Genomic DNA, 11,192 nt, shown 5'->3' on the forward strand with positions numbered 1-11,192 from the left:
TTGGAAGCTATGGAAATGCATTTATTGATGTCTACATTTTGTTTTTTTCCATGTTTATTACTATTTTATGACAACTTAATATAATTTTAAAGTATGCATTATGTGAGCTAAACAAAGAAAAAAAGATGTGTATATAATTATAAACATTTTCCTTAAACGCCCACACAAGTAGAAATCCTTTTTTTTGAGCTGAAAGATGATGGCCAGAACCATGATGTTTTACAACAATGTAATTCAATACATTTCAGTCTAAACCGTTCAACATTCTTTCTATCATGCATTAATATATCACTGAACACTATAGATAATGCATTAATATATCACTGAACACTTTAGATAATGCATTAATATATCACGGAACAATTTAGATAATGCATTAATATATCACTGAACACTTTAGATAATGCATGAATACATCACTGAACACTTTAGATAATGCATTAATATATTACTGAACACCTTAGATAATGCATTAATATATCACTGAACAATTTAGATAATGCATTAATATATCACTGAACAATTTAGATAATGCATTAATATATCACTGAACAATTTAGATAATGCATTAATATATCTCTGTGTAATCTATGTAATCTATGCAGTGATGTATATAACAGAGAGAACTAAAAATATAGCCATTTGATAATGTCCGTGTGCATGTCCAAATATGAACAATGTCTGGAATCCGACACGGTTTCACTGGAATTATCAAATGGCAAGAGTCAGACAAACATCAACCCTCAACAAGACCACAGCTAGTACAGACAGGGTTCAGCTGAGGTATTCTTTTTCTGAAATAAAAATGTTCACCTGATTTACGGTATGCCTGTCCTAACTGAAATGGTGCTCAAAGAACTTTCATTAGTTGGCTACGGTTGACTTAGCATGCTAAATAGTTACACTGACAGCTGTCAGTCAGTGATCAATTTGTTATTATTTTTCTGATACCCTTGGAAATCACCACGTCCTTCCCACCCCCAATTCCTGAATATATATCAGCAGTCTGCTTCAGTCTTCGGCAGTGGAACCTAAATGAGAATTTCCTATCTAGGACAGGAATAGCTGTAAATAGGTGCTGCAACTTCCTCTGAGGTGGGTCCTTAATGACCCAGAAAGAGAGATCCAAACCTCTCTGCCAATAACAGCTATTTTTCAGTTTGCCCCTCCCAACTCAGACCACTACCAGACTGTGCTAGAAAAATCATTACTTGAGAAATAGTTATTTTTTGTTTATTTTTTTACCATATGAATTGAAACAATCACATTGTTTAAAGGTACCTAATTGTTACCCAGAAATAATTTGATATTTGAGAAAAAAAAACTGCTGCATTGGACCTTAAAGTATACCACAATTAAAAAAAAAAGTTGCCTCCCGGATGGCGCAAGGCCACCAGAGACTCTGGGTTCGCGCCCAGGCTCTGTCGCAACCGGCCGCGACCGGGAGGTCCATGGGGCAACGCACAATATGGCCTAGCGTCGTCTGGGTTAGGGAGGGTTTGGCTTGTCTCATCACGCACCAGCGACTCCTCTGGCGGACCGGGCGCAGTGCACGCTAACCAAGGTCGCCAGGTGCACGGTGTTTCCTCTGGCACATTGGTGCGCTGGATTTCCGAGTTGGATGCGCGCTGTGTTAAGAAGCAGTTGTGTTGTGTTTCGGAGGACGCATGACTTTCGACCTTCGTCTTTCCTGAGCCCATACGGGAGTTGTAGAGATGAGACAAGATAGTAACTACTAACAATTGGATACCACGACATTGGGGAGAAATTGGGGTAAAAAAAAAAAATAATAATAATAAATAAATGTACAAATTTAAACAAGTTAAATACATGTAATCTTATCCTAACATTTAACAGGGTTCAATTCATCCTACAGAGGACTGCTTCTTCTGGGTAGTGCCAATATGGCCGACTGGTGGTTTCAAAGACTCTCATTGGCCAATGCATAGCATCAGCAATTCAGGGTTTATATACATCATTGGGAGCAGCACATCAGCATTTCTTTGCTGCAGCACTCAGGGAAGAGTGGTCTGCCGGGGTGACATCTTATATATAACCTCCTCTGAGACTGAGAGAACCTCGGGATAACCCCTAACACTGGTGTGGCGATGGAGCACGGCATGGGAAAGTGTTGTCACTGAACTGTCACTGAACTGAGACTGGGAGTAGGACTAGGCATACCAATGACTGGGTTACATTTGTGGAGTTGCTCAGTCGTCACATATAAGTTGTAAACACATTTGATCTACGGTGTATTCCGAAAGTTCAGACCCGTTTCAACATTTTGTTATGTTAGACTTATTCTAAAATGGATGCCATTAAATGTTTTCCTCGTAAATCTACACACAATAACCCATAATGACGAAGATTTAAGACATTTTAGCAAATGTTTTAAAATACAAATATATTAGTATTCAGACGCTTTTCCATGAGACTGGAAATTGAGCTCAGGTGCATCCTGTTTCCATTGATCATCTTTAAGAATGTTTCTACAAATTGATTGGAGTCCAACTGTGGTATATTCAACTGATTGGACATGATTTGGAAAGTCACACACCTGTCTATATAAAGTCCCACAGTTGATAGCGCATGTCAGAGCAAAAAACAAGCCATGAGGTTGAATTAATTGTGTCGAGGCACTGATCTGGGGAAGGGTACCAAAACATTTCTGCAGCATTGAAGGTCCCCAAGAACACAGTGGCTTCCGTCATTCTTAAATAGAAGAAGTTTGGAACCACCAAGACTCTTCCCAGAGCTGGCCGCCCGGCCAAACGTAGCAATCAGAGGAGAAAGGCCTTGGTCAGGGAGATAACGAAGAAGCTCCGGAGTTCCTCTGTGGAGGTGGGAGAACCTTCCAGAAGGACAATCATCTCTGCAGCACTCCACCAATCAGGCCTTTATGGTAGAGTGGCCAAACAGAAGCCACTCCTCAGTTACTGGATTGGTGTCCTCCCACGTGGGATGGTTGAGCTAATGTGCGCTAATGTGATTAGCATGAGGTTGTAAGTAACAAGAACATTTCGCAGGACATAGACATATGATATGGGCAGAAAGCTTAAATTATTGTTGATCTAACTGCACTGTCCAATTTGCTGTAGCTATTACAGTGAAGGAATACCATGCTATTGTTTGTGGAGAGTGCACAGTTATGAACTTGAAAATGTATTAATTAACCAATTAGGCACATTTGGTCAGACTTGATACAACATTTTGAACAGAAATACAATGGTTCATTGGATAAGTCTAAAACTTTGCACATACACTGCTGGCCGAAATCTGAATTGCGCCTATTCATGTATTTTTCTTTGCATTAATCTATTACCAGATCTAATGTGTTATATTCTCCTACATTAGTTTCACATTTACACAAACTTTAATGTGTTTCCTTTCAAATGGTATCAAAAATATGCATATCCTTGCTTCAGGTCCTGAGCTACAGGCACTTAGATTTGGGTAAGTCATTTTAGGCGTAAAAAGAAAAATGAATCTGATCCTTAAGAGGTTTTAAAGGCACATGACAGCCAGCTTGGAGTTTGCCAAAAAGCACCTAAAGGACTCTCAGACCGTGGTAAACAAGATTCCCTGGTCTGATAAATCCAGGATTGAACTCTTTGGCCTGAATGCCAAGCGTCACGTCTGGAGGAAACCTGGCACCATCCCTACAGTGAAGCATGGTGGTGGTGGCACCATCCCTACAGTGAAGCATGGTGATGGTAGCACCATCCCTACGGTGAAGCATGGTGGTGGCAGCATCATGCTGTGGGGATGTTTTTGAGCGACAGGGACTGAGAGACTTGTCAGGATCGAGGGAAAGATGAACGGAGCAGAGTACGGAGAGATCCTTCATGAAAACCTGCTCCAGAGAACTCAGGACCACAGACTGGGGTTAAGGTTCACCTTCCAACTGGACAATGACCCTAAGCACACAGCCAAGACAATGCAGGAGTGGCTTCGGGACAAGTCTCTGAATAACCTTGAGTGGCCCTGCCAGAGCCCGGACTTGAACCCGATCAAACATCTCTGGAGAGACCTGAAAATAGCTGTACAGCGAAGCTTCCCATCCAACCTGACAGAGCTTGAGAGGATCTGCAGAGAAGAGTGGGAGAAACTCCCCAAATACAGGTGTGGCAAGCTTATAGCGTTATACCCAAGAAGACTTGTGGCTGTAATCGCTGCCAAAGGTGCTTCAATAAAGTACTGAGTCAAGGGTATGGATGCTTACAGTACCCGTCAAAAGTTTTGGACACACCTACTTATTCCAGTGTTTTACATTTTACTCTTTTCTACATTGTAGAATAATAGTGAATACATTAAAACTATGAAACACATGTGGAATCATGTAGTAACCAAAAAAGTGTTAAACAAATCAAAATATATTTGAGATTCTTCAAAATAGTCACCCTTTGCCTTTTTGACAGCTGTGTAGACTCAGTTTAAAGTGGAACTGGCAGCATTTTAGCCATATGAAATCTGATCTTATTCAAATATGTGCATATTTTATTTTTTTAATTAAACCAGGTAAATCAGTTACGAAAACAATCTTATTTACAATGACAGCCTATCCCTGCCAAAGCCAGACGACGCTGGGCAAATTGTACGCCGCCCAATCACAGCCAGATGTGATGCAGCCTTGATTCGAACCAAGGATTGCAGTAACGCATCATGCACTTAGATGCAGTGCCTTAGACCGCTGCGCCACTCGGGAGCCATATTCGTTTTCAGTTTGTAGTTGGCCGTCAATTTGATTGACAACTAAGAAATGTGTTAACTGTGGATTGTTGTTCAAGTTTAGCATAGCTAGCTAGCAAAGTGATTCACATTTATTTCCAGCTAACCAAATGACACCTGTAACTTTAGCAGTAGCCACTAAAAAACGATATAGGGGAAAGAAGTTGGCCACTTACACACTCGTCCAATGACATGACGTCGTCACAGTAGCTAGTTAGTTAGCTAGCTGACGTTAGACTCCATGTTTTTTGCTTACAAAAATAAGTAGCTACATAAATTGATAAGCTAGCATATTAGCCACGTTATGACTGACTTGTGATCATTGCCCCTTGCTAGTTTGATTGTAATTGACATTCCCAGCCTTAGTTACATTAGTCCGTTTTTATCCAAAATATCGAATCATTGAAACTGAAACAGTGCATCCCGAATGGAGGCAGTAAATAATGTACCAGGCCAGCTGTGATTTACAGCCTGATAGCAATATTTGTTAAACCACCAAGAAATTTATTTGTTCATTAGATATATTAAATCATGCATTGAACTGCATCCATCTATTCTGACAACAATGGCTTACTCTATGTCATAGAATTTTGAGTCATATAGAACCTATTTTTAAAACCTTTTATACAGTTGGTTTTGAAGCATAAACTGGGAATGTTGTGTTTTTCACTGATATTATGATTGTCTGTTTGTTTTTCGTATCTGCAAAGTAGTTAAAATGCAGTCAGTTCCACTGTAAAGCATATAACCTGCAGTTCTATGCTGGAGCTAGTCAATTTCTGCGTTGCATTAGCTACATTTGCAAGGTTGTGGCCTTCTTCCCACACCATCCACCAACGAGGAGTTGATGGAAGAACAGTCATTCAGCTACAGTAAAAGCAGACATTTAGCTAGGGTACAGTAGCTGGATAAGTTGAGCTAACTCTGGTGAGACTACTGAAGAGGCTAGTCAACCCAACAGACCACAAACAACAATACAAAATAGTAGCTAGCGAAATGGAACTCACAGAGGTTATTTTAAATGAGTGCATTTCGATAGTGCCTAGTTTGCATCAACTTCCTTCACTATAACCACAGCAAAGGTTTTGCCTGCAAACTTTGGTTTCAAATTACAACGTTCTGGCATGTCTACCTCGTGATTCAACGTGGTCTCAGGACAATTAGTATTATTCTGTACGTAAACTAAAATGCTTCAGTTGTCCCAGACGCGACATTGAACATGCCACCTTCGGATTGCTAGACTGTCGCAGATTACACCCACCCATCCTCGCCAATCAACCGTTAGTAGGTAAAATATGTCTTGGTGGTGCTCAGAAATACATAAAGTATATTTCGTATGGCTCTGAGGCCAGGCTGCTTGATTTTTTTTTACTTCTGTCTGAAGAGGAACCACCTTAATCTTTTTTATTTTCTTGTCGAAGTTGCCAAAAGAGTCTGTCATTGAAACCAGACCCTAAGTCACTGTTGCCTAGTCACTGTTGCCTAGTCACTGTTGCCTAGGGTCAGGTTATCGAGACTATGAAGCCTACATAAGCAAAAAGGCAGATGGGGAGAGAGAGAGAGTGACTTGGCCTGCTGCCTCTGGCTTCAGGAAACTTGTCCAGGCTAAATGGGGAAGATTTACTAGTAGAAACCTATCCTGGTTGAGCATTTCTCTGATCCTTCACTCTCTCTCTCCCTTCACACACACACACAACAAATATAACCCTATAATATACTTGTTATTTTTTTGCATTGATATATGATTATCTGTATAATGCTTGATGTTTATTCTTAAATGTTTTGTTTGAATGTTTTTGTTAAAACGAGAACCTTTTAATTGAAACAAACAACAAAGTTTTTTTCCTGCCCCTATTTCGCTATAAGTCTTAGGGCTGGAGAGATATGACCTCTCAAATTAATGCCTATGGATGGAAAGATTGCCCATCCATGATATCGGCAGGGTAGCCTAGTGGTTAGAATGTTGGACTAGTAACCGGAAGGTTGCAAGTTCAAACTGACTTGCCTGGTTAAATAAAGGTAAAACAACATTACAGTTGTAACCATGTTTTGAGGCTGTACGGTGTTTGTTTACATGTATGTTGTTTACAAACATTTGGAGTAAAACAAGCTTATATTTTGGGTTCTGATGGTGTCCAACAGTTGAACTAAGCTCACGAGGCATTTTTAAGTTATATTCTGTAATAATCAATGTGCACGTATCATTAATGTATTAGTCCAAAGAAATGAATGTCCTGCACAGTCATCCTATTTCCCCATTTAAAATACACTACATGACCAAAAGTTTTTGGACACCTGCTCAAACATCTCATTTCAAAATCATTCAATCATTAAAATGGAGTTGGTCCCTCCTTTGTTGCTCAACTCTTCTGTGAAGGCTTTCCAGAAGATGTTGGAACGTTGCTGCGGTGCCTTGCTTCCATTCAGTCACAAGTGAGGTCAGGCGAATAGGCCTGGCTCGCAGTCGGCCTTCCAATTCATCCCAAAGTTGTTCGATGGGGTTGAGGTTAGGAATTCATACGGGCCAGTCAAGTTCTTCCACACCGATCTCGACAAACCATTTCTGTATGGACCTCGCTTTCTGCACCGAGGCATTGTCAGGCTTTAACAGGAAAGGGCCTTCCTCAAACTGTTGACACAAAGTCGGAAGCACAGAATCATCTTGAATGTCAATGTATCCTGTAGCATTAACATTTCCCTTCATTGAAACTAAGGGGCCCGAACCATGAAAAACGGCTGTTGTTCCTCCTCCACCAAAGACCATTGTTCCTCCTCCACCAAAGTTTACCGTTGGTACCAGACCATTGTTCCTCCTCCACCAAAGTTTACCGTTGGTACAATGCATTGGGGCAGGTAGCATTATCCTGGCATCCTCCAAACCCAGATTCATCCGTTGGGCTGCCAGATGGTGAAACGTGATTCATCACTCCAGAGAACGTGTTTCCACTGCTCCAGAGTCCAATGGCGGCGAGTTTTACACCACTCCAGCCAACGTTTGGCATTGCGCAAGGTGATCTTAGGCTTCTGTGCGGCTACACGGCCATGGAACCCCATTTCCTGAAGCTCATGACGAACAGTGCTTCAGTACTCCACGGTCCCGTTCTGTGAGCTTGTGTGGCCTTCAAATTTGCAGCTGAGCAGCTGTTGCTCCTAGACATTTCCACTTCACAATAACAGCACTTGCAGTGAACCGGTGCAGCTCAGGGCAGAAATTTGACAAACTGACTTGATGGAAAGGTGGCATCTTATGACGGTGCCACGTTAAAAGTCACTGAGCTCTTCGGTAGGGCCATTCTACTGCCAATGTTTGTCTATGGAGATTGCATGGTGGTGTGCTCGATTTTAAACACCTGTCAGGAATGGGTTTGGCTGAAATTGCCGAATCCACTCATTTGAAGGGGTGTCCACATACAAATTTATACATAGTGTATTTTAACTTATAAACTTTCAAAACCTAAAGGGACAATCTCAGATGAAATCTTCATGGACATTAATTTATCCCAGACAGCATATTATTTTTGAAACCAAAATATCATCCTTCATGGTTTTTTTTCACACTTTCTACAGTTTGTCACAGACAACTTCTGTTGTTTGAAGGACTATTTGTCCTTATGCATGCCATTCAACTTGAACTTTGACCTTTGTCCCAGCCCTATGGTCCCGCTCCCTCAGTCCATGTGTACATACCAGTGGAATTGCATTACTGTGAGGCCTGATAAGTCCTTGCAGTCAAGCAGTAAGCTACTTACTGATCCACTAGAGAACACACTCACATATTTTCATGGATACCTGAATTTACTATGTAACAAATTGTGCACATCAGTTATTCTTAAGGATTTTACATGTTTTGCATCCGTCTTTTACAATCGTTTGGTTCCCATCTGGATCGTGTGTTTGTTTTAATGTTTGAGTCTGACTGTCTCTTGGCGTGGGTATGCTTCTGTCTGTGTGTGTGTGTTTTAATGTTTGAGTCTGACTGTCTCTTGGCGTGGGTATGCTTCTGTCTGTGTGTGTCAAATCGTACTATAATTGGACATGTGTGAAGGTTGGCGCCCGGAGAGTGTTCTTCCCTACTCGCTGTTCTCCATCTTACCCAGAGTAGGAGTCAGTAATTGGACGGTGCGGGGGAGAAGGGACGTGCCTGCTGCCATCAGAGATCAAGCCTTGCTCAACCACTAGGAGAGGAGGAGGGTGGGGCAGGGAGAGTAGGAGGGGGCTGTGTCCATTACGGAATTTTGGGGTACAATACATTGTCATGCAAACGGGCATGGTTACAGTTAGAATTGACATTTTTTGTTGAAAAATGTATTGAGCTTGTATTGCGTTATAAATGCACCTTTAAAAAAGGACCTACACCATACAGTACAATAATAAATACAGCACATCTTTGGTGAAACCGCTGTCTCAGAAACGAATGATTCTGTCTGCTCGGAACGCCCCTTACATGCTGTCTGTCTCTGCTTCTTCACAGAAACCTATTTAGCCCTGTCTAAGCCGGTGGAGGGTTCTACCAAGCTATATGGAATTGTTTTCAGAAGGTCAGACCAAGGATCATTTTGGTATTTGATTTTGACAGTTAAGACCCCTTGAAGTATCAAAAAAATTAAAAATAAATTGTTTGATGATCTTTGATTTTTCTTTGTCCATACAAACACATTGAATAACAGATTCATTCACTACATGGAACAACAGGTAGTCCCCATAACAGAAATCTAAAGGATTTTTATTCTAAAGTGTCTGTATCTGATAGATGTAAGAAAGATCACGAAACATACAACGTCAGATGAGTCTTATGAGCCCCGTGGAGGAAGAAAACTGACATTTCCACAGAGGAGTCATATAAGTGTGTAGCTCAAACTCTTCGGATGCTACAGTACAGACAGAAGTTGACAGATCGGCTGTACCGACTTCAGACGAATCCCAAGACGCATTTGGGGGGGTCGTAGAGCAAAACGGAGAACACCGCCATGTTCGTGAGAGTCTCATAAGGGAAGTCTTAAATAGTTTGTAGACTGGTCAGACGATTTTGTGAGAAGACCAATTTTCGGGATGTCTCATGGTCTGACAAACACCACCCTAGCTTTGTCACCTTTCACTGCAGATGTGGAAGTACAACATAGGCTCATGGTCTGACAAACACCGCCCTGGCTCTGTCACCTTTCACTGCAGATGTGGAAGTACAACATAGGCGGGCGGATACAGCGGATTGAGAGCTTAAATGGAACGATTTTTATGGGGATATTTGTATTATGCTAAATAGATGTTGACCGTAGGGTGTTATATTTTTATGTACCTTCTCCACTCTCTCTTCCTCCTGCGCCTTGTCAGCAGGGGACCTGTCAGTGTGTAAATCTGCCGGGCTAGTAACTCTATTTAGGCTGCGACACGAGGCTCGACACCCTGTGTTTATTTTTGGGTGTGTGTGTGTACGTAACACAATGACTCAGGCAGAAAAACGAAAAGTGTCTGAATGTTTGGCAAGATGAGAAAATAATCCTTGAGACTTTCTGAGTGCCACAGACAAAGAGAGAGAGAGAGAAAGAAAGAGAGAGAGAAAGAAAGAGAGAGAGAAAGCGAGAGAGAGCGTGCGAGAGCGAGAGAGAGCGTGCGAGAGCGAGAGAGAGCGAGCGAGCGAGAGTCTCCTGCTGAGTGAGTCAGTGCGTTTGACTCCCACAGACAGAGAGTCTCCTGCTGAGTGAGTGTGTATCTGACTCACATCCAGACAAGCAGAGTCAGTATAATTAGCAGGTTATCTATCGGCCTCAGTCAGCACTCATCCGCTGAGCTTCAAATGCTTTTGGAAAGACCTACAACTAGAGCAGCTGGGCAGCAGTGCAGGACACAGGAGGCTCTGACAGACATTAATATTTCACAAGGCATGCAACTAAAGGTCTCTTCGTAGTCCCTAAACGTCTTTCCATGACATAGACTGACCAGGTGAATCCAGGTGAAAGCTATGATCCCTTATTGGTGTCAATCATTGTAGATGCAGGGTAGGAGTGTCACGGTCGTCCTCCTCTTCATCTGAAGAGGAGAGGCGAAAAGGATCTGAGGACCAATCCGCGGCGTGGTAAGTGTCCATGGTCAATCTTTAATAAAGAAAGTAGTGAACACTGAACACTATACAAAACCAGTAAACAAAATAACAACCGTGAAGCTAATCATATGGACTGTGCTGAAACAAGCCATCAACATAGACAATCACCCACAACCCAGGCTACCTAAGTATGATTCTCAATCAGAGACAACTAATGACACCTGCCTCTGATTGAGAACCATACTAGGCCGAAAACATAGAAATGCCCCAAAACATAGAAAAACAAACATAGACTGCCCACCCAACTCACGCCCTGACCATACTAAATAAATACAAAACAACGGAAATAAAGGTCAGAACGTGACAGTACCCCCCCCCCCCCCCCCCCCAAAGATGCGGACTCCGGCCGCAAAACCTTGACCTATAG

The sequence above is a fragment of the Oncorhynchus mykiss genome, chromosome 27 (assembly GCF_057628025.1).
Source record: "Oncorhynchus mykiss isolate SJ-2025 chromosome 27, ASM5762802v1, whole genome shotgun sequence".
NCBI lineage: Eukaryota > Metazoa > Chordata > Actinopteri > Salmoniformes > Salmonidae > Oncorhynchus > Oncorhynchus mykiss.